Source organism: Heteronotia binoei, chromosome 1 (genome assembly GCF_032191835.1).
Source record: "Heteronotia binoei isolate CCM8104 ecotype False Entrance Well chromosome 1, APGP_CSIRO_Hbin_v1, whole genome shotgun sequence".
Lineage (NCBI taxonomy): Eukaryota > Metazoa > Chordata > Lepidosauria > Squamata > Gekkonidae > Heteronotia > Heteronotia binoei.
In genome coordinates this window covers 244090044-244116467 of record NC_083223.1, presented here as the reverse complement: position 1 = coordinate 244116467, position 26424 = coordinate 244090044, and the positions used below count along the sequence as shown (strand labels likewise).

General features: G+C 45.9%; 1 protein-coding gene across 2 annotated transcripts in view; it reads right to left on the bottom strand.

Annotated features, from left to right (window-relative positions):
• The window catches only part of ZNF395 (zinc finger protein 395), a 51197-nt gene extending 30916 nt beyond the window's left edge, over positions 1 to 20281 (bottom strand). Inside the window, exon 1 of one of the 2 annotated variants that reach the window (XM_060250386.1) lies at positions 20059 to 20281. The gene's annotated coding sequence lies outside the window, so the exon portion shown is untranslated. Of the gene's footprint in view, positions 1 to 11160; positions 11239 to 20058 lie in introns of those variants that run through there. The other variant, XM_060250394.1, reaches the window with a different exon arrangement.
• Positions 20282 to 26424: the final 6143 nt, after the last annotated feature.

Sequence of the window (26424 nt, the reverse complement as noted above, 5' to 3'; positions counted from 1 at the left end):
TAAATGCCTTCCCTCCATTCAAAATAATGAAGGATAGAGGCACATTCTTTTGGGGCTCATAGAATTGGACCTCCTGTTCCAATCTTTTTGAAACTTGGAGGGGATTTGGGGAGAGGCACTGAATGCTATGCTGCCAATTTGATGCCTCTATCTCAAAAACAGCCTCCCAGAGTCCCAGATACCCACAGATCAATTCTCCACTATGCCCTATGGGAATAGGGAATAATGATGTGCCCAGCAGACATTTCCCTCCCCCCCCACACACACACACTTTCTGATGACCCTGAAGCAGGCGGAGGGCCTCCAAACCAAGGGATCCCCTGCTGCCACCTGGGGATTGGAAGAAAAGCAGCAGCTCCATGTATGAAGTACCTCTTATCCAATGTTCAGTACTCACTAGAGTTCAAATAAAAAACTGAGGATTGGCAACCCTATTCCCCAGTATCTATCTCCAAATCTCCAGGAATTTCCCAACCCAGAATTGGCAAACCTACTCCTGCCATTTGCCAGCCTCATGTTAGCAACCCTAAGTCTCACAACCTGGACTGCAACGGAGTCTCTTCTCAAACAAATGTACATAAAATTACTCACTGAGGGGAGATTCATCAGGATAAACCAAACCATCACAAAGAAGTGAGCAAACATTCAACAAAACACTTTGAAATCTAGCCTGAAGAAGAGTTCTGTTTAGCTAATAGGTTGCTCACTACTTAATGAAGTTCTTAATACTGTCCTAATATTGCCTGGGGGGTCCTAATGGCTACCTGCAATTTCTATATTACTCAGAAAGATTATTACTAACCACAGCTACTAAGAGGTGAATTCCATTTGTAATAAATGGGAATTGCTTCCAAGTAAACATGCATAGGGTTGAAGGAATGAAATGCCACCATTTAATCTAATTTTCCTTTGCAATAGTTCCATTTCTGGGGGAGGGTCAAGTTTTGTTATTGGCCTAGAGAAGCTCCACATGAATTCTAATAAGTAAGCAGAAAGGATGAGGTGCTGAAGCTACCCAAGGGAAATTATTTTAGCATGGTGAACTTCAATGTGAGTGCTTCAGCAAATAACAGACAAGGAATCAGAAATCACCACCTCCAGGTTAAGAAGATTTGCCTAGAGCTCTCTGAAAAATCACCAGTTTGTTTTGGTGAATCTGAACAGTGTCAAATGGAAATCACAGCCATCCAAAAACTTTACAGATTTTTTTTTATTTCCCCTTTCTTGGGAAGATTTAATTTCTTCTACAGAAACCCAGAGTTCCATTAGTGTGAACACTTATCTCAAGCCAACCTTCTTCCAATTCCATCCAGTACAATCCAATATCAGCAGCTGTATACACAAACCTGGGCACATGCTAGTCAGGGAGTAATGGATGTGCATTTGAATGAGCATTCAGACACCACAGGAACCAAAAACAATGGCCAGCAACCACCTTTGAATACCCATCCCATTTTCGCTTACAACTCCTAAAAGCAAACCCATACAAGACAACTGAATGAACTTTTCACACATACACAAGGCAGCAGAAGAGAAAAGAAGACTTTTCCTTGCATTATTAAACAATGTCCTGCTGAACTCCCATGAAAATTCAAAAATTCTTATTAGAAGAAATCACTATAGAAGCAAAAGTACAAAGATTAACTAAAATATGCCTGTAGCAACACAGAGAAACTGTCCTTGATTGAATGAAGATAAGCAGGATTTTTTTAAAAAAATGATTAACTAAAATAATGCTGCATTTTCGTCTCTGCTGCAATTGGAGAAAGTTTAGTACTACATATATCACATCTGGTTTTGTAGAGACTCTACACCATGAATGAAAGCTCCAGTTTCAGCACCATATCCTCTTCTTCCGCCGCATCCCAGACATTTCTGGATGCCACTGTGCCGCAAGAAAGGTCAACTGTCATGGGCCCTTGGACAGGACCCCCAGCGGTAGGCAAAGAAACTCTAATAAAGTCTGGAAAGAACTGCCAAGAGCCATCCCAGAAGGAGAGGAGAGAACGTGGAGAACAGCTGCAAGCTAATGACAAAAACGGGGTGCGTGAGAAACAATATAGATTATAGAAGAACTGCCCAGGGCAATGCCCAGATTTGGAAGCTTGCAGTGAAAACCTCCACACTGCAACACAAAAACCATTCCCACTAATATGAAATAAGAGGTACCCTCTATCAGAACATCCTCCTGCAGAGACCCTAGTCAAATGAACAAAAGAAACTACAAACACAATTGTGCGTCATGGGACAGATCTACCTGTCTCTCACTATATGTCCTTCACAGAGCTTCCATCTGAGGACTGCTACTTCTCCTTGTTTATGATAAAGTCAACTCTCAAATACATTTCAGGACCAAAGATCCGTAGCAGCCTCACAATTGTTAGCAGCCGCGTTTAACTTCTACACATTCAGCAGTGCCAGCCTGAAAGTCACATGTGCCAACAGAAAGCCCTGCCCCCACATGCGTGGGTACAAGCAGCTGGTTCTCAAGGAAACATACGCTCTACTGGGCCTCACCAAGGAGAGGCAGGGTGTTCCCTGTGCACATCTCCAGCATGGGTTTATACAACTGAATGGCTGAAGTATATTTAGAGGTATTCATTTAATTTGCATTTCCCAATGAATATGAACACACACTCATTTTTTTTTTTAAAAAAAGAACTGTCTAGGAGGAAGGTACAAAAACAAAACAGATGCCCACACATCCCCAAGGGACAATGTTGGCAGGAAACAAGTAACTAAGCTAAGGGATGGTTTTCTCAAAGCCGGATAAGCTTCCGTTGCATAAACAGGGGGTTCACTTCTAATTCAGCAACATAGTCTGTTAATCCCAACCTGGATGAGCTGATCTCATCAGATCTCAGAAGCCTAGTACTGGAATGGAAGACCACCATGGAAGCCCAAGGTTGCTACACAGAGGCAGGCAATAACAAACCACTTCTGTTCATCTCTTGTCTCAGAAACCCTACAGGGTAGCCATAAATCGAGCGTAACATGGTGCCACCACTTCAGCCTTGTCTTTTTTTTTTAAAGAAACCCCTATTAACCATCATTGAGCTAGCATGATCTACAGAAATCCAGGGATTAACCCAACCCCAAGACTCAGCCTGAAGACTTGTAAATAACATACTCATGTGTTTCTGAATGTGTACATAATATTTTTAGGAATACACCACCAAATATTATCTGCTCAGTTTTAAAAGCCGCTTCATATCTATGAGGACTAAAGATAACAAGAGACTTACTGTCTGACCAACTGCTGACAATATTTTATCTTCTGTGAAGACACTTTCTAGGACAGATATTGCAGATGTGGAAAGCTTGAGACATTGGATCACATGATTTTGTATTGCCCATGTTATGACCTATACAGAGTATAATGGTTTGATCCAGTCCTGAGCAATATACAACTTGTACCATTTTTATTAAAGGATGAGGATCCAAGAATTTCTTTAGCCATGGCAAAATTATTTTCAGTGGTGATTACATGGAGGTAAAATATATATATTTTTTAATGATGGGGTTAAGAAGTTTTTAAAGGGTTAATTCCAAATTTAGAAATAAAGCAGCATTTAAAATATAGATAAATACATATGATAAAAATAATTCAGAGTGGACTAACTTGAGACTTTAACTTAAATGAGTTGACCGTTAAAGGAAAGGGAATGGACAAAAATTGGTTACAGAGACAAGTAGTTTAGACTCAACATTAAAGCCTCTGCATTCTAAGCTCTCAATCTCATATCCTCATCTGTAAAATGGGCTCAACCCTGGAGCCTGCCTTGTAGCACTACTGAACTGAGGAATGAGATAAAGAACTGTTCTTGCTCGTTCTGCCAATAAACCTGAAGGATACAAATTTTTCCATAACAAACGAACAAATACGGTAAACAACAAGACATCAACTGGGTCCTGTTCTTAAATCTGTGGTGGTGGAAAGTACCATCAAGTCACAGCTGATTTACAGCTACCTCATAGTTTTCGAGGCAAGAGACTTTCAGAGGTGGATTTCCTTGATGGTATCCAATCCAAATACTAACCGGGAATAACCCTGCTTAGCTTCCGAAATTTGACCACATTGGGCTAGCGTTGGCCATCAAAGTTAGGGTTCTACTACTGTAAACAAACTCAATAATGTGAGAAAAGAATAAACTTCAGTTCCTCAGAAATGTATGTGCCATTTGCTTTCCATATGGTCACAGCAGCTTCTTCTGAGACATCCCTGGGCCCTGAACCTCAGGTCATAAGCTTACAGGCAAGAAAAGGCCTGCTTGCCAGTAGAGGTTCTCCTCATGAGCAAAACAAAGAACGCAGGAATTGGGCATGGCCAAGGAGCCAAATACTAGAGGAAAGAAGGGGAGAAAAAACCAACAGAATATATGAATCAGCGAGAATGGGGAATAGGGGGGGAAATCAAGCCAGTGTGGTATAATGGTTAGTGAGCTGGACTACCAACATATGAGAGATGTAGGGTCAAATCCCAGTTCAGCTCTCTGGGTGGGCTTCAGCCTGTAATTCTCTCAGCCTAACATCTCCCACAGGGCTTCATAATGGGGGAGGAAAACCACACAAGCTGCCCTGGGCTCCTTGGAGAAAGGGTACAATAACAATGTATAAATTTGGAGAGTCATGGTAGTGTAAATCCTAAAATTGATTTTTAAAAATACTTTAAAATAAACACAGAAACACTTAGAAAAATCTTAGGCAAGGAAATGCCATATAGAGATTTAACTTCTTGTACAAAAGACTATCAAAATGCACATTTAAAAATCCATCTTGGCACCCAAGCTTGATTCCTGTCAGCAAATACTGAGTTTTGTCATACACGCGCTGCTGCCAAAGACTGAAATCTCCTGCTGAGTATAAAGTTTCATGCCATGACATGTATTTCAAGATTCGTTTTTGAATTGCCATGTCAAAATTCAAATCCCAAAATGTGAGGCCTACCGGATTCAGTTGGCAAATTAAGTTTACCATTTACAAACGTTTCCACATGCCTTCTTTAACACCTTACCCAGCCTGAACAGGAGATATTTCTGGCTGGATACCCAAAACATGAGCGATTTTTGGTTCCAAAGATACAGATTTGACCAATGTCAAGTATGTTAGCTTCTCAGTTTTCAAGCTCAGGAACGGAAGACCCCAGCTGGGGGCTAGAAAGGAGCACTTTTTAAGTGGAAAATAGGCTATAGTGATCACCATAATCATAATAGCAATATTAAGAAATGTCTGATTGTTGAAAGCATTTAGTAATCCCTGCAAGGTAGCCTGGCACAATTTAGCCTGAAGAAGAAATGACTAAAAGGCAATATGATAGAGCAAAGGTGTTTTCTTTTGCCCCAGAAGGTCAGACCAGAACTAACAGATTGAAAATAAATCAAAGGTTTTCAACTAAACATTAGGAAGAACTTCCTGACAATTAGACTAGTTCTTCGATGGACCAGGCTTTCTCCGGAGGTGATGGGCTCTTCCTTCTTTAGAGGCTTCTAAGCAGAGGCCAAGACGGCCAGCAAACAGCAATGCTGATTCCGTGAACTTAGACAGATCATGAAAGGAAAGGCAGGATGGGATGAGTCAGGGCTCAGCTATCATGGCTCTTTTTTACATGCCTAGAGTAAAATGGATCATCACTTTGGGTTCAAGAGGGTTTTTCCTCCATGCCAGATTGTCCAGGGATCCCTGGAGGTTTCTTGCCTTCCTCTGGGAATAGAGCAGGGGTCACTGGGGAAGGGTTGGGAGGGAGTTATGAATTTCCTGTGTTGTACAGGGGGTTGGACTAGATTGCCTCTGAGGTCACTTCCAGCTCTATGCTTCTATTATTTCTATAATTCAGATAGGAGGACAGAGGCTGAGGTTATTGTCATAGATAGATAGGGATTGTCATAGTTAGATTAAGACTAATGCGGTACAGTGGTTAAGATAGTCAGACTAGTATCTAGAAGACCCATCAAATCCCCACTCATGCTATGGAAGCTTGCTGGGAGACCTTGGACAAGTCATGCTCTCTTAGCCTAACCTACCTCACAGGGTTGTTGTAAGGGAAAAAGGAGAGAATTATGTGCATTGCTTTGGGTCCCTACTGGAATGAAAAGCAAGGAGAAATGAAATAAATAAATAACTTTGCCCTGCAGTGAATTCACAGCTGATGTGATATCTGAACCACTGACTCACTATGTACACATGACTGCAGACATCAGACTTATCAACACAACAGAGAGCAATAAGACTTCTGAGTGTGTGTACAGCACCTCAAGCACATAAGAGAGTTTGATACACATTTACTGGGAAGTAAGTCCTACTATCCCTGATCTGGATAGCCAATCTCATCAGATCTCAGAAACTAAGCAGGGTCGGCCCTGGCTAGTGTTTGAATGGGAGATCTTCAAAAAATATGAAGCAGGCAATGGCAAACCACCTCTGAAAACCTTACATGGCCATAAATCAATTGTAACTTGATGGCAACAACAAAAACAAGCCCTACTGTGTCCAATGGGGGAAAATAAATTCCTACTGCATCCAATGGGGTTAGCTACAGATAAGTGTACTTCCCAGCTTCCACACAATATCTACCAAAACAACATGAGAAGCATCACATGATTGTGACAAAGGTCTTGGGATGATAATATTTGGCCCTACAGACTTCAATTAAACTGACCAGCCTCTGGATTAATCAGAACACAAATCACACTCACTTCTGCCTGTGCTTTCCTAGCCCCAGCACTGAAGCGGAGCAAAGGGTGGCTGGCTGGGCAGCATGTCAACGGGTTAACGGATAGACACAGGAGGAAGGGGGGAGGAGCTAGAGCTGGCAGCTTTCTTAGAAGGCAAGCCTGCAGCTTGTAAACTTAGATCTGATATCCTCAGCATATTCCTGCAAAGCAGCAGGGAAGAGATTGTTACAGGGGGGTGTGGCATTCTTGCCCAGAGGCAAAAGTGAAGGGCATAAGGGTGCAACAAGGGAGCAAAGACTGCAGAACTGAATGCATGCAAAGCACAACCTGAAACAGGCTGTTTTATTCCTCATTTCTACATCTCTTTCAGAAAGGCAATGGTAGCCTGACATACTTCGAAGTCTCTTTTACAGTGCCTCTCCCCTCTTTTTCATCCTCCCAGCAACAAGCCTGCACTAAAGGAAGCTGATCTTACCAAGGAGTGCAGGACAGGATAGAGAGTTTTGCACAAGGCACATGCGGGGGGGGGGGGGGGCGCTGTGCATATGGGCCTAAAAGCAGAAGTTGAGCAGTTTTTTATTCCCTACATGATTCCTTCTGCACTACAAATAACAGATATACTAGCCTCTCAAGTTAATGCTGATTTACTGCTCAGTTTTGCCCCCTCATCTCATGCTTCTGATGGACAGTCCTTTGATTTTATTTTAAAGAGCAACTTGTATGTTTGTCCATTCTGAAGTTCATTTGACAGCATTTATCAAAAAAAAAAATCAGCTTTTCTAAGGTACAAAAACTGATCCAGAAAATGTGGCAGTTTTTGTGATGATACAAGAATGAGCCAATAAGTGCTATGCACACAAATCCATGTCTGCTGAAATCTGAACAAACAGTGGTGAGTGCACTACCACGATGGTCCCACCGCACAAATTATGCATTATGCATGTACCTCAAGCATTCTTAGTTGACTAGGTTTAAACCCAAGTACTTTTGATATGCAAAACTTAGCTTTAGTGTAAACTCAGAAAAATGGAGTAATAGATGAGTGTGTCTGAAGCATTCTTCTTTGGACTGATGATACTAGCCACTTTGAAAGTGACTCAGACATATTCTCCTAGCCCTCAGCATGAGTTATCAGCCAGCAAAAGCTATACATACATACACACTTTGGTGCATGGGCAGAGCAGCATATTACAGCCCCAAAGAAAAAAAATTCACTAAGCATGCCCATCCTATGCAGTGCTAACTCCAGTTAAACCTACTGAAATCAAGGAGCGTAGCCTAGTGTAACTCTGCATAGGACTTCACTTTCATAATCTCTCAGGTTCAAGTCAATATGTTCACCGCCAGTCCATTTCACTGAACAGAAAAACAAAAGCCATGGAGAGAACATGCCCACTGCCCAGTGGAACATCCAGCACTTAATGGCAAGGATGTCCACACAAAATTGCACAGAGGAGCATTCAACAGCGACAGCACTAGACATACAAGAAAGAACTGATCTACACATGCCACATAATCAGATGTTGCAGCTTGCCCTGGACTGTCTTTCTCTGGACCTGCAGGTAAGATTATATCAAGCATGAATGCTCCGCTATAAGAAAGGGGGAAAACCCCTTTCCCTGAACAGTGGTAACACTCTTCCTGAGATGCTAGTTTTTTACATGCAGGGAATTTTATTTTTCTTGGAGGAAAACTCAAGTCATGAGCTATCCCCAACACCTGCTGGCTACAACTGGTGCAAGTAGCGGGGGGGGGGGAGAGTTTCCTCCAAGAAAAATACAATTCCCTGCATGTCAAGGACTAGCATCTCAGGAAGAGTGGGTCTAAATCTGCAAAATGCAACAGCCCTTAATCCCCACCTCCCCTCTCCCCATTCATCTGTTCCTCATACGCCTGTACTGGTTTGTGTGCATCCTCAAAGTACGGGCAACCAACTTTGGTAAACTTCTCTTCCTGGTCTCCTGTACAGGATTCTATGCTCTAGACAAACAGGCAACAGTGACATAAGAGTCTAAGCCACAGCAAGCAGAAAGAAGCATAAAGAAACGGCTGGGCAAGCAAAAGAATGACAGGGCTGACTACCTCCCTGGGATGGTAGCAAAGTATGCTGAGTGCTACTTAAATGTTGGGTGAGAAAGGGAGCAGTTGCATCATGCATCTCGAGGAATGGGATATGACTCACAGGGGGTGCGGCTCACATGCAGCGGAATCGAGATAAAATTCACGTCTGTGCTACAGGTTTCATGGGACAGGGTGGCAAGAGCCAATTAGAGGGGGTGTGGTGGCCCGTGTAAAAAACAGAACCATGGGCATGCACTGGAGTCAGGCACGGTGTTCAATAAGGCTGCAATCTGTTACATCGCAGTGAGGTTGGACAGTAAGAACAGAGAAAGCAGGCTGCAGCAACAAGAGAGCATGCTGCTCCCTAGCTCTGGGGTGACTCCTCCACCCACTATAATCGGAAGCCTGAAATGACATCCAGGAAGCTTGCTTTAGATTAGGGTTCAGCAACTGGAAGCTCAAATTCAATCCACTGATAGGTATCACCTGCCACCTCCCCAGGACAATTGGAGAGGTCAAAGAGGTATAAAGACACGATATCTGCAGCAATCAAGGGCAGCTTAGGGGGTGGACAAGACCAGGGAATATGGGGGTACAATTCCACCCTTTCAATGCTATGCTTTGCTGTTTCCCATTCCCCTAAGCCAACTTCTTTTGCGTCCAGTGCAAAGTTTCTAAAATCAGAGATCCCAGAGCTGAAGCCTGCCTGGAGGGCCCAAACCCAGAAACTAGGCTTACCAACAGCCTCTCACCTGGCTGCTTAAAATATCAATCCCTTTGAGGGGACTGACTGCACTTAACAAACAACAGTGTTAGCAGGGGCAAGGATTAGGTTGTAACGCACTGGGGTAAGTCCCACTGTAGTGGGAAGGATTTACTTCTGTGTAACCATGCTTAGGATCAGGCTCCACAAGACAAAGGAAACTGCCTGCCAGCTAAGGTTGCCAACTGGGCGTGGGAGTATCAAATGTCTTATCCCTTTACTAGAGGTTTAATATGCACAATTTGGCAGTTAAAGCATTTCAAGGCACTGCCCTATATAACACTACCTGATAATTGCTGCAGATCAAAATGATGTTAAATGAAGTTTAAAAGTTGGCAGCCCTACTGGGAAGGTGCAAGAAGGGGCAGACGGTGGCCACACCACTAGGTATTGTAGGGTTGCCTGAAAAGTAACACAAACGAAACTGCAGGAAAACACAATAAGGTCAGTTACATAAGAGGGTAACTCTTCGCTAGATCCAAAGATTGCAACACTGGGGGGGAGGGGGAGGTGCAACAGAGAAACCAGCGGGTCCCGCTGTTGCAAAGAGGGGCAGCGGTGCGGTTACCGCCACAGGAAGACGCACGGCAAATGCACACGAAGGGGCGTGGCTTGGGCGCGAAGCGGCGGCAGCATGACAAGGCCGCAAGAAGGGGGCGTGGCGACTGTGCCGAACCCGGCTGCCAGAGGAGTGGGCATGCCATGTACAGAAAGAGGGCAAGGCGCGGCTGCAAGCAAAGAGGGAGCGGGAGCGACGCTGCTGGCTGCGCTTCTGGAGGGCTGGAGCAGGAGCCGGGCGGGCTCCAGAAGGGGGTGTGACGGGAGTAGCCAGAGCGGCAGAAGCCGAACCGAGCAGGAGGGTGTTTACTCTTTGCGCGCGGTGCAGAACTGACACTGAGGAAGATCGAGGAGGAGGCGTGGCAACCACGCGTGGATCAAAACACAACTCCGTCCACGCACACACACATACACAACCCAAGGGATACTGCACACAGAAGGGCCGTGCGGACTAGTAACGGCGGACAATGGGTTGGGGGATCCTGTAGCGCTCTTACGAAGCAACTAGAGAGGACTATAGAGAGGAAAGGGGTGCGACGCATGCAAACCTCCAGTCCTGAGGCTACGGGGGAGTTTGCATAGGGAAGAGGGAGAAATAAAAAGGGCTCCAATCGCGCAGAGGCAAGACGGCGAACCGGGGAAACCGGCTGTATATGTAGGGTGATCTGAGGGGTGCCCAAGCCGGCTACTCGGACGGCGAGGAAAGGACTCTGCAACGCCCCGCGATCAATCCCTGCAGACAGAGAGATTTGGAGGGGGGTGTCCCTTGCCCGAGATCGGAGCCGCTGGGGAGGGGGGAGGAAGGTAGGGCGCGGAGAGGGGCTCCTTGTGCTAGTCGAGCTCAGGAATCGTGGCCCTGGGAGCAGCAGAACGACGCAAGCCGGGTTTGCACGAGGGGGCAGCGATTGCGCCCAAGGCGGGGAGGGAAGGGGGGCAGCCGGCCGGCCAGCCAGTAGCTGCAGCAACTCCGCCGTCAAGCATTTCCTCCGCTTGTCTGCCGGTCCCCCTTGGCTTGCAAGAACGTCGGCGGGCCGCTTTCCACGCAGCAGCGCCCCCGATCCCGGCGCGCAAGGAGGACTTCCCTTCCCCAAGCGCCCCTCCGCTTACCTCCTGCCGCTCGCCAGCTCCGCTCCCTCCTTCCCTCCCGAAGCTTGTTTTGAAATTCACCTTCCCCTTGCAGCTCCCCCCCCCCTCCGCGCCCGCATCCCCTCCTCCCCGCCAGTCCCCTCCCCTCCGCTGTCCCCGGCACAGGCAGCCTCACGTACGCGGCTGCCGGCAGCCTCCGGCCTGGAGTGCCGGCTGGGAAGGGAGGCGCTCGCAAGCCGGCCCCATAGCGACGCTGGGAGACTCGCGAAGGCAGACGGCGGGCTGGGAGAGGGCGCGGGCGGCTGTGCTCCAACCAGAGGCCGCTTGCCGCTGGCACAAGGCGGCGCGACGCTCTTCCCAGGCGAGAAGCAGCGGAGGCAACGCAAGCCATCACCACCCTCATGCCTTGCTGCTTCCCGCTCCAGCCGAAGGAACGCTGAGCTAGGACTAGGTCCACTTTGGGTTTAGCAACGGCCTGGAGCTGCCGTCGCTAAATGGAACCTCCATGAACAGAGGCAGTCTACCCTGAACACCAGCAGCTTCGCATCCTGCTTACAGGCTTCACAGAGGCATCGAACTAGCCTCCGTGGGAATCTGTGTTTTTGACTCTCTATTTGGTCTTGTCCAGCAGACTCGTTCTTGTATTCTCGAATATAAAAACTGGGGAATGACCAGGGTGACTGACAGAGTATGCCAAGAAGTTGGAAAAGAGGCAAGCTGCTTTAGGAGGCCAATTCTGCACTAGACCTTTAATCCTGGTTCAGCCTTGTCTCCAAACTGATCATCTACGCTAGAATTATAAACTCATAGAGTTGGTTTCTATGATTCAAGTGTAAAATGTCAGTTTGGGGACAGGGCTGAACCAGGATTAAAGGTCTAGTGCAGAATTGGGCACACAATTCAGGATATACCAGACAAGCCCATTCCTCACGAATAGGGGCCAGAAGGCCAATCACACAATACCTATTTTTATGCTGCCCTTTCTCCAGTACACATGGTTTTCCCCCTCCTCCATTTTGTCTTTAATAACAACAGCCCTGTAGGTAGGTCAGGCTGAGACTGACAGGCAGAAATCTACCCCACGGATTGCCATAGCACATATTTAAGTATGAACTGCCTGGTAGGAGTCAGACCGTTTTGGAAGGGATTGGAAGCAAGTTAGGAGTTTAAGACATTTTTATTTGCCCAGACTTTATTTGAGCCCCCCCCCCAAAACACACACATAATTTTAGTTAACTTATTTGGCTGTTTTAAACATTTTATCCATTTTATTGGTTGTCCATCCTGTGTGTGTTAAGTGCTGTCAAGTTACTTCCAGGTTACAGTGACTATATGAATGAATTACCTCCAAAACATCCTATTAACAGCCTTGTTTCAGGTCTTGCAAACTGAGGACTGTGGCTTCCTTTATTGAGTCCATCCATCTCATGTTAGGGGGTCTTCCTCTTTTCCTGCTGCCTTCAACTTTTCCTAGCATTGTTGTCATTTCTAGTGACACTCATGTGATCAAAGCACAGTAGCCTTGGTTGAGTCATTTTAGCTTCAAAGGAGAGTTCAGGCTTGATTTGATCTAGAACCCACTTATTTATCTTTCAAGTGGTCCATGATAGCCATAAAACTCTCCTCCAGCACTACATTTAAAATGATTCAAGTTTCCTCCTGTCAACTTTCTTCATTGTTCAACTTTCACACCCGTACATAGTAATGGGGAATACTATGTCTTGAATTATATTGATCTTGGTTGCTAATGACACATCCTTACGCTTAGGGATCTTTTCTAGCCCCTACCCTAACCAGTTTTCATCTCCTGATTTCTTGGTTGCCTCTTTGTTATCTGTCATATTATATGTTTTTGTCTGGCTTGGGGTGCAGTCACACCATTAAATCCATCTGCAACGCGCCTCTATTATAATCCACACAACCAATTTTCCGATCAGACAACAGCCAGGCTCCCATTCTATCCCATGTGAGTCCCATCGCTGGTCGATCAGAGTGCTCTACCAGACCTCATTTCATGAGATGTCAATCTGCATTAGCGCAGGCGCAGTGATGCCTGCTATCTGCAGCGCGTCACTTTTAAATGGGTTGGATCACTAACAGTTTTGCTAGTCCGTTGGCACTACTTTTCCAGCACGAGCACTACGCGTGCAGAAAAAAACCCAAGGAATTCACATCTAGTTTCAAAAGTGAGTTTTGTTTCCGGACATAGGGGCGGGTAAACAATTTATCGAGCCAACATTCGCTCGCTCATTCACTGGCGCAGTGATATCACTTGCAGGGGGCTTTGGGAGGGAAGCGGTGATGCGCTTCCGATGAGTCGCCAACGATGGAGCATTCAAACAGAGAAATTCCGCTCAGGAACTGTCAGAAGAATTTTGTTCCGGATTTAAAGCAGTATCAAATTAGTCCGCGTCCCAGTCGTCTCAACGCGGGGCTCGAACGAGCTAACCACCATTCGCAGATGCTGACGTTTGGACAACCGCTTAAAATCCGACATGCTTCCGGACTCCACTCATGCCCGTAGCGGGATTTTCTGAGCGTCTGACCTCGCCCTTGTTGTTCCTTTCATGATCTTCATTATGCTTTATGGATGTTCTAGGAAGTTGTAATTTTACTGTTATTGTTAGTTTTAGCTGTACATTACATTGCTATTAGATTGCATTGTTAATGTTGCTGATTGGGTGGGTATTTTCATGACTAGCTGACTTGTTTCCGATTTTGTCATGGGCTCCTTCAAGGAGTTTTGAGAGGCAGTATTAAAGTATAGGCAGTAAACACATAAATGTTTATAAAAGATGCATACAGGAGACTACAGGCTTCTCCATCACAGTCATGAAGCACAGATAGTTAACAATGCAATCCTGTACAAAGTTACTTCAGTCTCAGTCCATGGATTTCAATATAAATACCCTTGACTTTTTACCCCAGGCAGCACCTGGAGGTCTCCCACTATTAGTTGAATTGTTCTAAATGTATAGTTATACCCTTTCAAGCACATTTTCAATAGATTTTGTGTAGTCCAATTGTGCTTTGCAGTGTTAGTATTAGAGCATTACAGGAAATTGATACGTGTGGTAAAAGAATGTGCACAACACCTTGAGCGTATGTGCATATGGATTTCAAAGTATTTTTCTGGGCACAGGGATATACAAGCTTTTCATTTCCACAAAATACACTCAGTACACTGCAGTTAACCCCTGGAGGTGAGAAGCTTCCTATCCTTGCAATCAAACTAACACTTCTGCTGCATTTCATCAATGAGGGCGGTTTTTTTCCTACACAGAAAGTAACTGGCTGGCTGTACATGGGGTGACTGGTGGCTGAATGTGTGAATGGACTCCCTTGAGAAGTGTGGAAAGCTTTGCTTGCAGGATTAGAAATGGCTCCTCCACATCACTTGCAGGGCTATCCTAAACAGAGTTACTAATCCTGCTCAGGCTTAGAAGAGTGTAACTCTGTTTAGGACTGCACTGCTCAGTATTGCCAAGATGCATGTATACTCTACCCCATGGAGTTTTAGACATGCATGCAGTAGATGCAGCTCTGGATGCAGACAGGCACTGGGGATGTGGCTTGGTTTTAACAAAGGCTTCCCTCCCTCCCTGCTGTTTGTTTTGCATGTTTGCAGACATTTGTTTGGAGATAGATTCAGGTGGATAGCCGAGTTGGTCTGAAGCAGCAGAGCAAAGTTTGAGTCCAGACCAACAGAGTTTTATTCAAGGCATAAGTTTTCCTGTGCATGCTGAACAAGTGTGCACACGCATGAAAGAAGCTTGCACGAATAAAATTCTTTTGGTCTTAAAAGGTGCCACTGGACTCAAAGTTTGTTCATTTGTTTGGAGAGACACACCTACAGAGCAAACAGAAGGCTGAGTTGTTTGTAGGAAGGGGTGTAGGAATTGAGGCTCCTCTAATAACAAGGAAAACAGAGGCTTGCCATGATATCAGTCGCAGCTTTCATGACCTCCTGATATCTTTTAAAGCTCAGCCTTCATTTTTGAGGAAGTTCCCCCACCCTTGTTATTCCTGAACACAAGACAAAAACCTAACAGCTCACCAAAAATGTAGTGAAAACCGGAACATGGTTTATAAAAAGAGAAAGAAATTCATTTGCACATGCTTTTTAACCCCCTAAATATAACCCAAAATTAATCCAAGATTTAATTGTTGTTTGGGGGTGCAGAGACAACAGACCTGGACAAGATTTTAAGTATGAAGAAAACAACCCGCAACACAGGACGTAAATATCCTATAAATGTGTAAGTGTACTTAGGCACTCTTGTACAGATTAACTGAGGTAGGTGTGATTTTAAAAACTTAACTCAAATGGATTTGGATTGTCTCTTTTCCATATTTCTGGTTTGAAAGATTTTGCTAAAGAGGTGTAGGGTTGACAACCTCCAGGTGGCACCTGGAGATTTCCCACTATTACAATTTCTCTCCAGAGGACAGAGATCAGTACCCCTGGAGAAAATGGACTCTATGGCATTATACTGTGAGGTCCTCCCTCTCCAAACCCCTCAGTCCCAAGGCTCCACCTACAAAATCTCCAGGTGCTTCCCACCCAGGGCTGGCAACCCCAGGTGTTACTTACCTAGTTGCCAACTTGGATTGGGATTTTAAAAGGCCCACAAAGTGGACCAGCCAACCATTTCTCCCATCCAAACTTCCTTTTTATGGTCAACTTAGAGTAAATTATCATCATAAAAGCACACACAAGGTAGTGGCTCTGTCCCACTCTTCTTTGAGCAGCCTGTCTCCAGAGACCGGATAAAAGATTATCACTGCTACTCACTTCATCCTTCATTTTCCTGTACATGATAGACATGAACATAAGAAGATGTGGTCTCAAAAGACCGCACACCTATTTCGTTTTTGTCTGCCCCTGATTGATACTTCACTTGTGCAATATAATGGCTTCACCAGTTTATTTAAAATATTTGTTAGCCTCCTTTCTCACTTGTGGAACTCAAGGAGACTTACCATATAACTAAAACATAAAAACACAATTACAACAACAATTATAAAACCCGTTAAAAGTCACAATTTAAAAACTGCAATTAGGATTCCCAATAATAAAAGCTAAATCAATCCAAAGCAGTCCTAACTAAAGCTGCCTCCTGAAGACTGACAATGAGGGGGCCAGGCACACCTCCTTGGGGAAGTTGACCCATGATTGTGGAAGAGGCCCTCTCTCATGTAACCACCAAACAAGTATCTTTAATTGGTGAGACAGTCAGGAGGGCATCTCCCTGTGATTTTAATTCCTGGGCAGGAACAGATGGAAGAAAATGGTACTTCAGATACCTGGTCTCAAGCCATATACAGCTTTATAGGACAAAGCCAGCACCCTGAACTGGGCTTGGGAGTGGATCAGTAGCCAGTGTAATTGCTGTACTATCGGGGTCACGTGCTCCCAACAGCTGGTCCAAACCAGCAGTCAAGCCACAGCATTCTGCATCAGCTGCAGTTTCCAACAAGGTTGCCAAGTCTCCTTGCTATCATGGTGGGGGGAATTGGGGAGCATTCTGCAGGTGGGTGAGATGACGCATGCGACGTCCCCGACCTGATGATGTAACTTGGATGTAATGTTTCGTGTGATGCTCTGGTTTTTGGGCAAAACTCTATGATGTCCCTAGCAAGATGATGTCACCTGGAAGTGATGTCATCATATAAGAGAAGTTGCCACGCACTGTTCCTATTGGGGGAGGGGGGGAATCCCCTGCCAGCCAGCTGGTCAGCAGCAGATCAAAACCTCCAAAAGCAGGGGAACCCCTGCTGGGACTTGGGGGCTCGTGGCAATCCTATCTGCAACACTCTTCAAGGGTAGGTGGGGTTGCTAGACCCTCAGGGGTTGGTGGCTGGGGATTCCCTGCTGCCATGCCCTGCTTCCCAGCCCCCAATTAGCTGGCTGGTGGGAGGACTTAACAGTAGAAAGAAGGCCTAGGCCACATTGCTGGTGTTACGCAGGAAGTGACATCATTTTCTAAGTGATGTTCTGGTATTTGGGCAAAAGCTATGGTAGAAGCCAGGTTTACCAAAGAGTTTTTTCCAAATACCAGAGTGTCACTCAGAAATCACTGGCACGATGACATAACTTCTGGTGCAACACCAACAACATGGCCTAGGCCCTCTTTCTACTGGTAAATACCCCCCATCCTCCACCAGTTGCCAGGAGGGATCTGGCCACTCTAAGGGTAGCCCACGATGCCTGGCCTGTAAGGAACATTCCATACAACCAAGCTAGTACACACAATAATTGCAAGGCATTCTATGAATTATGGTATGTGGTTGTATGAATCCAAACTTATTTGTATTTGGGATGACTCAAATGTGGATATTTTTTCTTAACAAGACTAACAATGTCTAAATTTGGAAAATTCTGGTCTAACAGAATATCTGGAAAATTAAGGTGATCAACATGGATGATGGCTGACTATGCATTTTGTATACATCAACCCTTATATTTTAATTCTGCGGAGGGGGGAATACTTCTGCTTAGTGTGTCATATTACCATGCTTAGAGACCCCAAAGGGCTAAGTTAAAGAAATAAATCAGGAAAGTTAGTGCAAACTATAACAGTTTACGCCACCTTTCCACTCAAGTTAGAGCCCCTAAGGTGGCAAACAATCAAAATATTAAATACTTTAAAATACACATGCATAAAACAATTACAAACAATTAATGATGCACATCCATGGGAAGCAGAGCCAGTGAGAACATCAAACAGAACAGAAGAGCCTTCACCTTCTGGAGGAAGGCCATGATGGGGAGGCAGAGTAATTTGCATTGGGGAGGGAGCTCCACAATTTGTCCTGTGTCTAGATGAGCCCTGACCTGGATGTTCCAAGCTAGCCCCATCTATCCCATCAGACCTCAGAAGCTAACCAGGGTTAGCACTGGTTAGTACTTGGATGGGAAGGCCAGCGTTGCTAAGCAGAGGCAGGCAATGGCAAACCACATGTGTTCATTTCTTGCCTTGAAAACCAACGGCATCACCTTTAGATGGCTGTGACTTAATGGCACTTTCTACCACCACTTAGATGGGGCTTGGCTGAAAGTTTATTCAACCAAGGTAAACTGCAAAATCCACTCTCAGTCACTGCTTCACTTGCATGTGTTACAGATCCATTTGTTGTTCAGTTGCACAGTCGAGTCCAACTCTTTGACTCCATGGACAAAGTCACACCAGACCCTCCTGTCTTCCACCATCCTCCAAAGTCTGCTCAAATTCGTGTTTGTTGCATCCGTAATGCTGTCCAGCCATCTCATCTTTTGCTGTCCCCTTCTTCTTTTGCCTTCTGTCTTTCCCAGCATCAGGATCCTTCTGTCTTTCCCAGCATCAGGATCTCTAGTGAGTGCTCCCTTCTCATTTGGTGGCCAAAGTATTTGAGCTTCAGCTTCAGCATCTGACTTTCCAGGGAACAGTCTGTGTTGATTTCCCTTAGGACTGACTGACTGGATCTTCTTGCAGTCCAAGAGACTCTCAAGATTCTTCTCCATACATGGGGGGAAATACATGGGACTGGGGGCAACGGAGTCTGCTGTTCTTTGTTTATGCCACAAGGATGTATTATTTCCATGCAGAAATCTGTGGAGACTATGACATTCTTATGTAACCCTATACAAAACAAGCACAATCACGGTTTGTAGGCTGAAGGGAAGAGATATGTGGTGAGTGTCTCCTCCACAGAGTTCGCCCATACCCATTTGCTGCCTAGAGACTCCTGTTACCCTGCAAACATATACACAACTAAGCACACACCCTTCCAGTCCCACAACATATCTGTTCACACAGCCAAGGCCGCAACTGTGCTGCATTCTGCAAAATGAAATTCATTCAGAAAGTGCACAGAGAGCAAAATGCCTCAAAGTCACTGAAGCAAATGAGCCTCACTTCACTCTTTGGGAGTCATAGTGGCAGCCGGGGAAAATGGCAAGAAAGGAAAATAACAGAAAATTGGGAGAGGGAAGTCAACCAATCTAGCTGGAGTTAAAGCAGTTCAGTTCCTTGATTACACCAGAGGCAGCAAAACCCCAGACATGTACACTATCTGCCAAGATTCATAAAAGTGGATCATGGTACTAGAAAAGACAATATAAAACTGAAATCCAGTGGCACTCAAAAGCCTACCAACATCTCTACATGAGCTTTCCTGAGTCACAACTCACTCCTTCAGATAATACCCAAAAGGGCTGCAGATTCAAAGCAACAAAGATTTTAGGGACTTTTGGGGTTGGGGGGAAGGAAATTAGGGAGGAGACATGATGGAGGTTCATACAGTGATGAAAAGAACACAAAAATTTTTATGTATCATAATTCTAGAATTCAGGACTGCTTAATGAAATTGATTGACAGGTAAGTTCAGGGTGGAAAAAAGTCACTTGTGGAATTCCTTGTCACCAAATCTAGTGGGCAGCCACCACCTTAGATTTGCTATTAACAAAAACAGATAATTAGATGAAGAGCCAGTCTCTAAACCTGCTGGTGCTTGGGAGGGACAACGGTTGTCAACCTCCAGGTGGGGCCTGGAGATCCCCTGGAATTACAATTGATCCCCATAAACCAGTTCCCCTAGAGAAAATGGCTGCTTTGGAAGGTGAACTCTACGGGTTCTTCTCCTTCCCCAAACCCCACCCTCCACCCCCAAATCTCCAAAAATTCCTCAACCTAGAGCTGCCAACCCTAAAAGGAATCCCTCTTATCAGTAGACAAGCAAAGAAAGTCTAAGGGCTATTAGCCTGGAATCATGGAGGCAATATGCCTCTGTGTCAAATACTGGGGGCAACCTACAGGAACAGGCAGTAAGTTACGCTGTTGGGGAGCAGGATCCAGCCCTTCCCCGTTTCTTCTGCAAGACCCACGCGCCTCCCACCCACTGCCCAGCCACAGTCTCCTCTTTCTTTCCTTTTCTTACCTCGAGTCGCTGAACGACGCTGTCTAGCAGTTGCTCCTGAGGGCCGCGACTCTCACCGACGCGCTTGGCCGCCCGGCCGAAAAAGCCGCCTCCAGTGCCACGCGGCTTCACATGCTCCCGGCGCCGGGCTTTGCGTCTCGCCTTTTTCTTGCCGGCCGGGTTAAAGCTCCTCGGGAAGGTCTGTTGTAAACAAGCTGCCCACATGGGCCAGCCCCTCGGCGCGCATTGGCTGAGCGGCTCCATTTAAATACACGCCCCCAGCCGGAGCGCAGCAAAAAATAAACACTGAAGCCAAAGCTTCAGCCCTCCCACAACCGCGCACCCACACACCGCTTGCGCCTCCTTCGCCTTTTTTTCTGATTTGCTTCCAGGGCTGGTGTTTTTAGCGCATTCAAACGCGCGCTGTTGCCTCTGCAGAGCATTCTGTGTGAACCAATCTTGGGCTCCCAAATGCTCATGTTTCCCCTTCCAGCCTGCGAAGGAATTCCTGCCTCCCCCTCCCAATATGAGGAAGATCAAAGGGGAAATCTGCCTAATTTTATTAATTGTTCTCCGGCGCATCCGGGCCTCAGCGCCTGAACTTGCTTTTCAGTGCCAATTGCTGAAGGCGGCTGACTCGCTTCGGAGCTCTGTAGCGGCTCAACAGTTTGCCGGGGCCAAGCGCAGGGGTGCTAAGAAGGGAAGAGGTGCCGGCTGAACGGCTCCGGGTTCAAATGTTTTCTCGCCAGACGGTCGCAGGCAAGCTTTCTTGAGGCCTCCCCAGCTGCGATATGGGCATAAGAATGCTGACCTACTTTCTAATGATTGGTGTAAGGCTTGCAGGGAAAGCCCTCTGGGGACCTTCGAAAGCAGTGGTCCTTTCAACCCCCTCCCCCGGGGGGGGGCTGAAGGGGTCCTGGCTCAGTGATAGAGCATCCGTTTTGCATACAGAAAGAAGGCCCCAATAAAATCCATCTCCAAATGATTTTAGGATCAGGTAGTAGGTGACCTGAAAATCCTCTGCCTGAAGATCTGGAGACCTCCTGCCAGTCAGAGTGGATGATTCTGGTCTTGATAGGCCAGTGATCTGACTCGGTAGAAGGCAGGGTCATGTGTGGCCCAAAGGGGCAGCACAAGGTTATTGAGGCACATGTATAGAGAAGCAAGGATACATTTGTACGCCTGCTGAGAATCAGAGGATACATTTTAAACACCAGCTCCTCCTCTTCCTGTCATGTGACTTGCAGCTCTGAGGTCTCATGGTTGAGAGCCAGTTTGGTGTAGTGCAAGGGTGGCCAATGGTAGCTCTCCAGAAGTTTTTTGCCTACAACTCCCATCAGCCCCAGTCATCAGCCATGCTGACTGGGACTGATGGGAGTTGTAGGCAAAAACATCTGGAGAGCTACCATTGGCCACCCCTGGTGTAGTGGTTAAGTGTGTGGACTCTTATCTAGTAGAACCGGGTTTGCTTCCCCACTCCTCCACTTAAAGTTGCTAGAATGGCCTTGGGTTAGCCATAGCTATTGCAGGAGTTGTCCTTGAAAGGGCAGCTGCTGTGAGAGCCCTCTCAGCCCCACGCACCTCACAGGGTGTCTGTTGTAGGGGGGAGAAGATATTATAGGAGATTGTAAGCCACAGAGTGGTAAAGCTGCAGTACTGCAGTCGGAGCCCTCTCCTCACAACCTGAGTTCAATCCCAGCAGAAGCTGGTTCAGGTAGCCGGCTCCACGGTGTCTCAGCCTTCCATCCTTCTGAGGTTGGTAAAATGAGTACCCAGCTTGCTGGTGGGGAAGTGTAGATGACTGAGGAAGGCAATGGCAAACCACCCCGTTAAAAGTCTGCGATGAAAACGTTGTGAAAGCAACGTCACCCCAGAGTCGAAAAAAACGACTGGTGCTTGCACAGGCGACTACTTTTTAAAGCCGCTCTGAGTCTCTGATTCAGAGAGTAGGGCGGGGTATAAATCTGCAGTCGTCGTCTTCTTGTAATCCAAGGGGTCCCTGATGACACCTAGGCTTCCTGGGTCTGCAAAGGCCAAAGGCCACCAATCTAAAGGGTGACGTTATTTAAAGTTTGAGTTTTCATAGATGAGTCTGTTTCAGTAAGCACGCAGTGCAGTAAGTTCTTGGTTAAGTAAGTTTATTTCACAATACAGGTTTTGAATCAATGGAACTCAATAATAAATCAGCCATTCTTGATGTTGCTGAACTAAAAACAGCTACGCAGCCCAGATTTAGGCATGCTTAGAAATGAATAGACTCAAGCGTCTCTAGCTCTGTGGCTGGATTGTCGCCTTAATCTTTTAGAATTATTTTAAAAGGGCATCTGAGCATGTGGAAGGTGCATCCCCTTCACCGCAGCCAGTCACTCCATAGGGCAACCTTTCCTTTTATGATAAGGCTCTTTTGGCCACAGCCTTCAGCCTACTCCCCCCAGGGGGGGGGGCAAGGAATCTCACTCCAATCGCAAAAGGTTTTTTTTCAATTTCAAGATGGATTGCTAAAAGATAGGATGCCTTATCTTGTACAAGAAAACAAAGGCTCTGATTAATATTTGTGAGCTCATTTTTCTCAAATATCGAGGTAATCCGTCTCTGTCTCTCCTCACTGAAATTGGGGCATTTAATAACTAGGTGATCCAAGGTACCTACCTTCTCAGTATTGGAGAAGTACCAGCATTATGAAAAGGGAACTCCCAAAAAATGACCTTTCATTTCTGGGGTTTACAGCATTCAATTCAAGCCTCCCTGATCCCGTTAAGGGGAGCGTGGGATATACGTAAATAAAATAAATAAATCTCGTTAGAAAAAATATCTTGATACCAGGGAACTGTCACGGACTTCAAATATGCAGGTAAGGTAGCTGTAGGTTCAAGTCCATTGCAGACAAGTGTTGTTGCTCACTAATGCGCACTTCCGAAATCGAGCCTCAATAGCTGCTTTTCGACCCTTTGAAATACAGTTTTCTCACTTCCCATCAAGAATAGTAAAGCTGGAGTAAAGACTAGTTGTTCCAGTTTCTGATCAATCTGTCTCTCCCATTAACTCTGAAAGGGATCTTCTAGTTTAAGAAGTTTAGGTGTATAGTTAAAAAGAATTGTGATCCTAAGTCTAAATGTGTCCAGTCAAGCTACTGATTCTAATTTAGGAATTGCAAATGCTTGGTAAATAGTTATACTGGATACACACTTTGGTAGTCTGGTTATTTTTCTCAGGAATTTTAATAAGAAGAAATAAATAGTCTCAGATACATCTACCCACACTTCTGTGCCATAAAGTATCATTTGATTAATTTTTTCCCAAAAAACCCTTTTAGCTGCTGGGTAATACTTCTCTCCTGTGTGAAAAAAAAAACCTTGTAAACCTTTATCAGCAGAGTAGAAGCTAAAACGAGCTAACATGCTGTTGTTGTGCAGGATTACACAGTGTCATGATCATTAATCACAATTGAAAGATCTTGATCATTAAAGGTAGGTTCATTGTGAGTAGGTCTTGAAACTGCTTTGACGATATCATTGATAAGTTAGGGGATAAAAGAGAACCTTGTTGAACACCTGTAAAGTTGGGATAGAATCTGTAGTCTGGCCTCCAGGGCTACATCTGATTTTCACTCCTGTGCCTTGATATAATCTAGTCAAAACCCACAGCAAGAATCTGCTGGTTGTGGTTTTCCTTTAGCTTCTACCATAATCTGGTTCTAGAGATACTATCAGATGCTGAGCATAAGTCCACAAAGGCTACATATAGATGATTATTTACTGAAGAAGTATACTTCTCAATCAAATGGACTAGAACCAGGCAGTGATCAGCTGCAGAGCATCCTTGGTGGAACCCACCTGGTTTCTCACTCAGAATTTCTGACTCCTCCGTCCATTCGTTCAATCTTATGCTTAAATATAGCTTCCCATTCAGTCCTGGAAGCTCCTTCTATAGTCTAAAGTTACTGTATCCTGTCTAGGTTATATACACAGGCTTTAGGAGATGCCCCGTTTCAGAGCATGCTTAATCAGACATCCCTAGCTACATGATGAAATAAGCAGTCACAGTTTTTGTCTTTAAGGCTTGCACAAAGACCAAGAACTCTCCATAAACATTCTTGGTGTAGCTTTGTGAATTTATACATGAGAGTCCTAAAGGTATATTGCAGCCAGGCCATAAACTCATTTTATTTGATTGATTGATTTACATTATTTATAGCACATCTTTCTCACTTGGACTCAAGGCTTTGTGGCCTTATGTAAGCCACTGTCTCTGGCTCAGTGGTTTAGCTATAATATGGGAACGATGATACTGGCTTACCTTTTATCTCTGTGGTAAGGATGACCAGGGCTGACCCGATGCCCTGGGGTGCCCTAGGCAGACTTGCTGCCTGGCGCCCCCCCCCCCAAAGTGCCCCCCACGGCTCCCCCCCGTGGCTCCGCACCCCTCCCCCCGTCCCCCCACTTGGTGTCCTGCCCCCCCATTAAGAGATAAAATGCGCAGGCGCAAGCTGCGAATCCGGCTAAGCTTACTTTTAGCTGGCAAGCAGGGGGAAGGGAGCAAGCGAAGTGCTGATGCTTTTAGCGGCGGCAGGCAGGCGAGCGGAGTGCCTGGGGGGTGGGGGGGCCGCTGTGCCAAGGGGGCAGCCTGGAGGGGGCTAGCGGTGGCAGCAGCGGGGAGGGAAGCAAGCTAAGCGCTTGCCTGGGGCACCGGAGGGGGGGCGAGAGCCCAATTTGTCACCCCTTGCCTCTCTGCGCCCTAGGCAACCGCCTAGTTTGCCTAGTGGGAGGGCTGGCCCTGAGGATGACTGAGATAACACATAACTGTGTTATATGCCTAAAATTTCAAGTCTAGCATTATCCCTCACTGGTCTCACCAAATGGCAGCAGAATAAGAAATGGTGCAATCAACCCGTTTTGTGCATTCTGCCTGTCACTGAACTACAAGTTTTTCTGCCTGATTTTAAGAAATCACTCTTTTATGTCATTGCTTATGAAATCTTAACCCTGCTTCTGGAAATACTGTATGATGTACAATGTTGCCAATGCCTGTTACCTCTGAATCGTAGTAGTTGAGGAAGTATCCTTTGGCCCATTGGAACACTGTATTTTTCAAATACTATTTTTGAGTAGTTTAGATAGAAGCTCCAACCTTTTTAGATAGAAGGTACACCCCAGTAGATACTTGGCTCGACACGGACTTCGCCTGTCAAAATCAACTGTGGACTTTTTATTGATGATTCAAGACCTTGTCGCCAGACGGTGACGTAGGTCTTGAGGGGGGGAATTGTGAGGGAAAACCCCTTACAGAACATCGTAGTTACCAACTTGGTTGCCAGAGCACTTGGAGAAGTAGCTCACACACATCTGGCCAGAGAGTGTGAGTGAACCTATCCAGGGGCGAAAGGGACTTATGCAGTACTAGCAGCCATAACGCTATGAAGGCACTCAAGACCGGTACAAGAGTGCCCACCAGGAGAACAGAGGGCTTTCCGCCCTTCTGTATGACGTCCATCTCGGCCGTGGAGCGGAGGAGACTGCGCCACCAGGAGCTATCCAGGCGAACGGTTTTGAAGCACTGACCATGGAATCCACTGTGGAGGGCTAACACCACATGCAGCCATCTTCCTACAAGGCCAGACTTCATTCCAGCGAAGCGAACAGTTCACGTATTCGCCAGATGTCACCTGTGATTGTAGGCAACCGACCCACCCCAGGCGTGGCTAATTGTCCAACTGCCACTGTCTTTGTCCAGCGGAACTCAAAACAAAGACTGATGCCAAGAAGACAGACGAAGAGGAAAACCATCTTTAGCCAGTGCCAAGTTCCTTTGTGTAAACCGAGTGTTACCTTAGATAACAATTTGGCCCTCTATTGTCACCCTCTTAGATAAGTGTGATAAACTCAAGCACACCTCCACCCAGTGATTTCCCCCATTCTTCTCTGTACTTTGGAGCACCCCCACCCTGGTCCATTTCAACCTGAAAGTTCACTCAGGTAACCAGGACCCAAGCCTGTTCATTGGTCAGGTATGGGCACCCAATTAGGTGCCACCAATGAACTTTCTATTGGCTATCGCAGTAGTCCAGCCCTTATGGTCACTGCAAAGCCTCCCCTTTTGGGAGGTCATGCATCAGCTGACCACCTTCCTCCTCCCTCGTACCTCCCATTCCCTAAGGGCTCAAGATAGTCCTTATAACCTGTGGACTAGCTACCCACAGGTGTGCTTCTAGCGGTATCCCAATTCCGCTGTCAAGATCCATCCCCAATTCTAAGGCCAAGTTTCGGGTCTCCTATCCCACTTCCTTGCTCATCTCCATTGGAGCCTTCCTTGAAGACTACGATCGGTAAATATCACCCTGTTCGTCGACCCATGTGTTTCTCTATATCTCTATCTAATTTTCTTAGGACT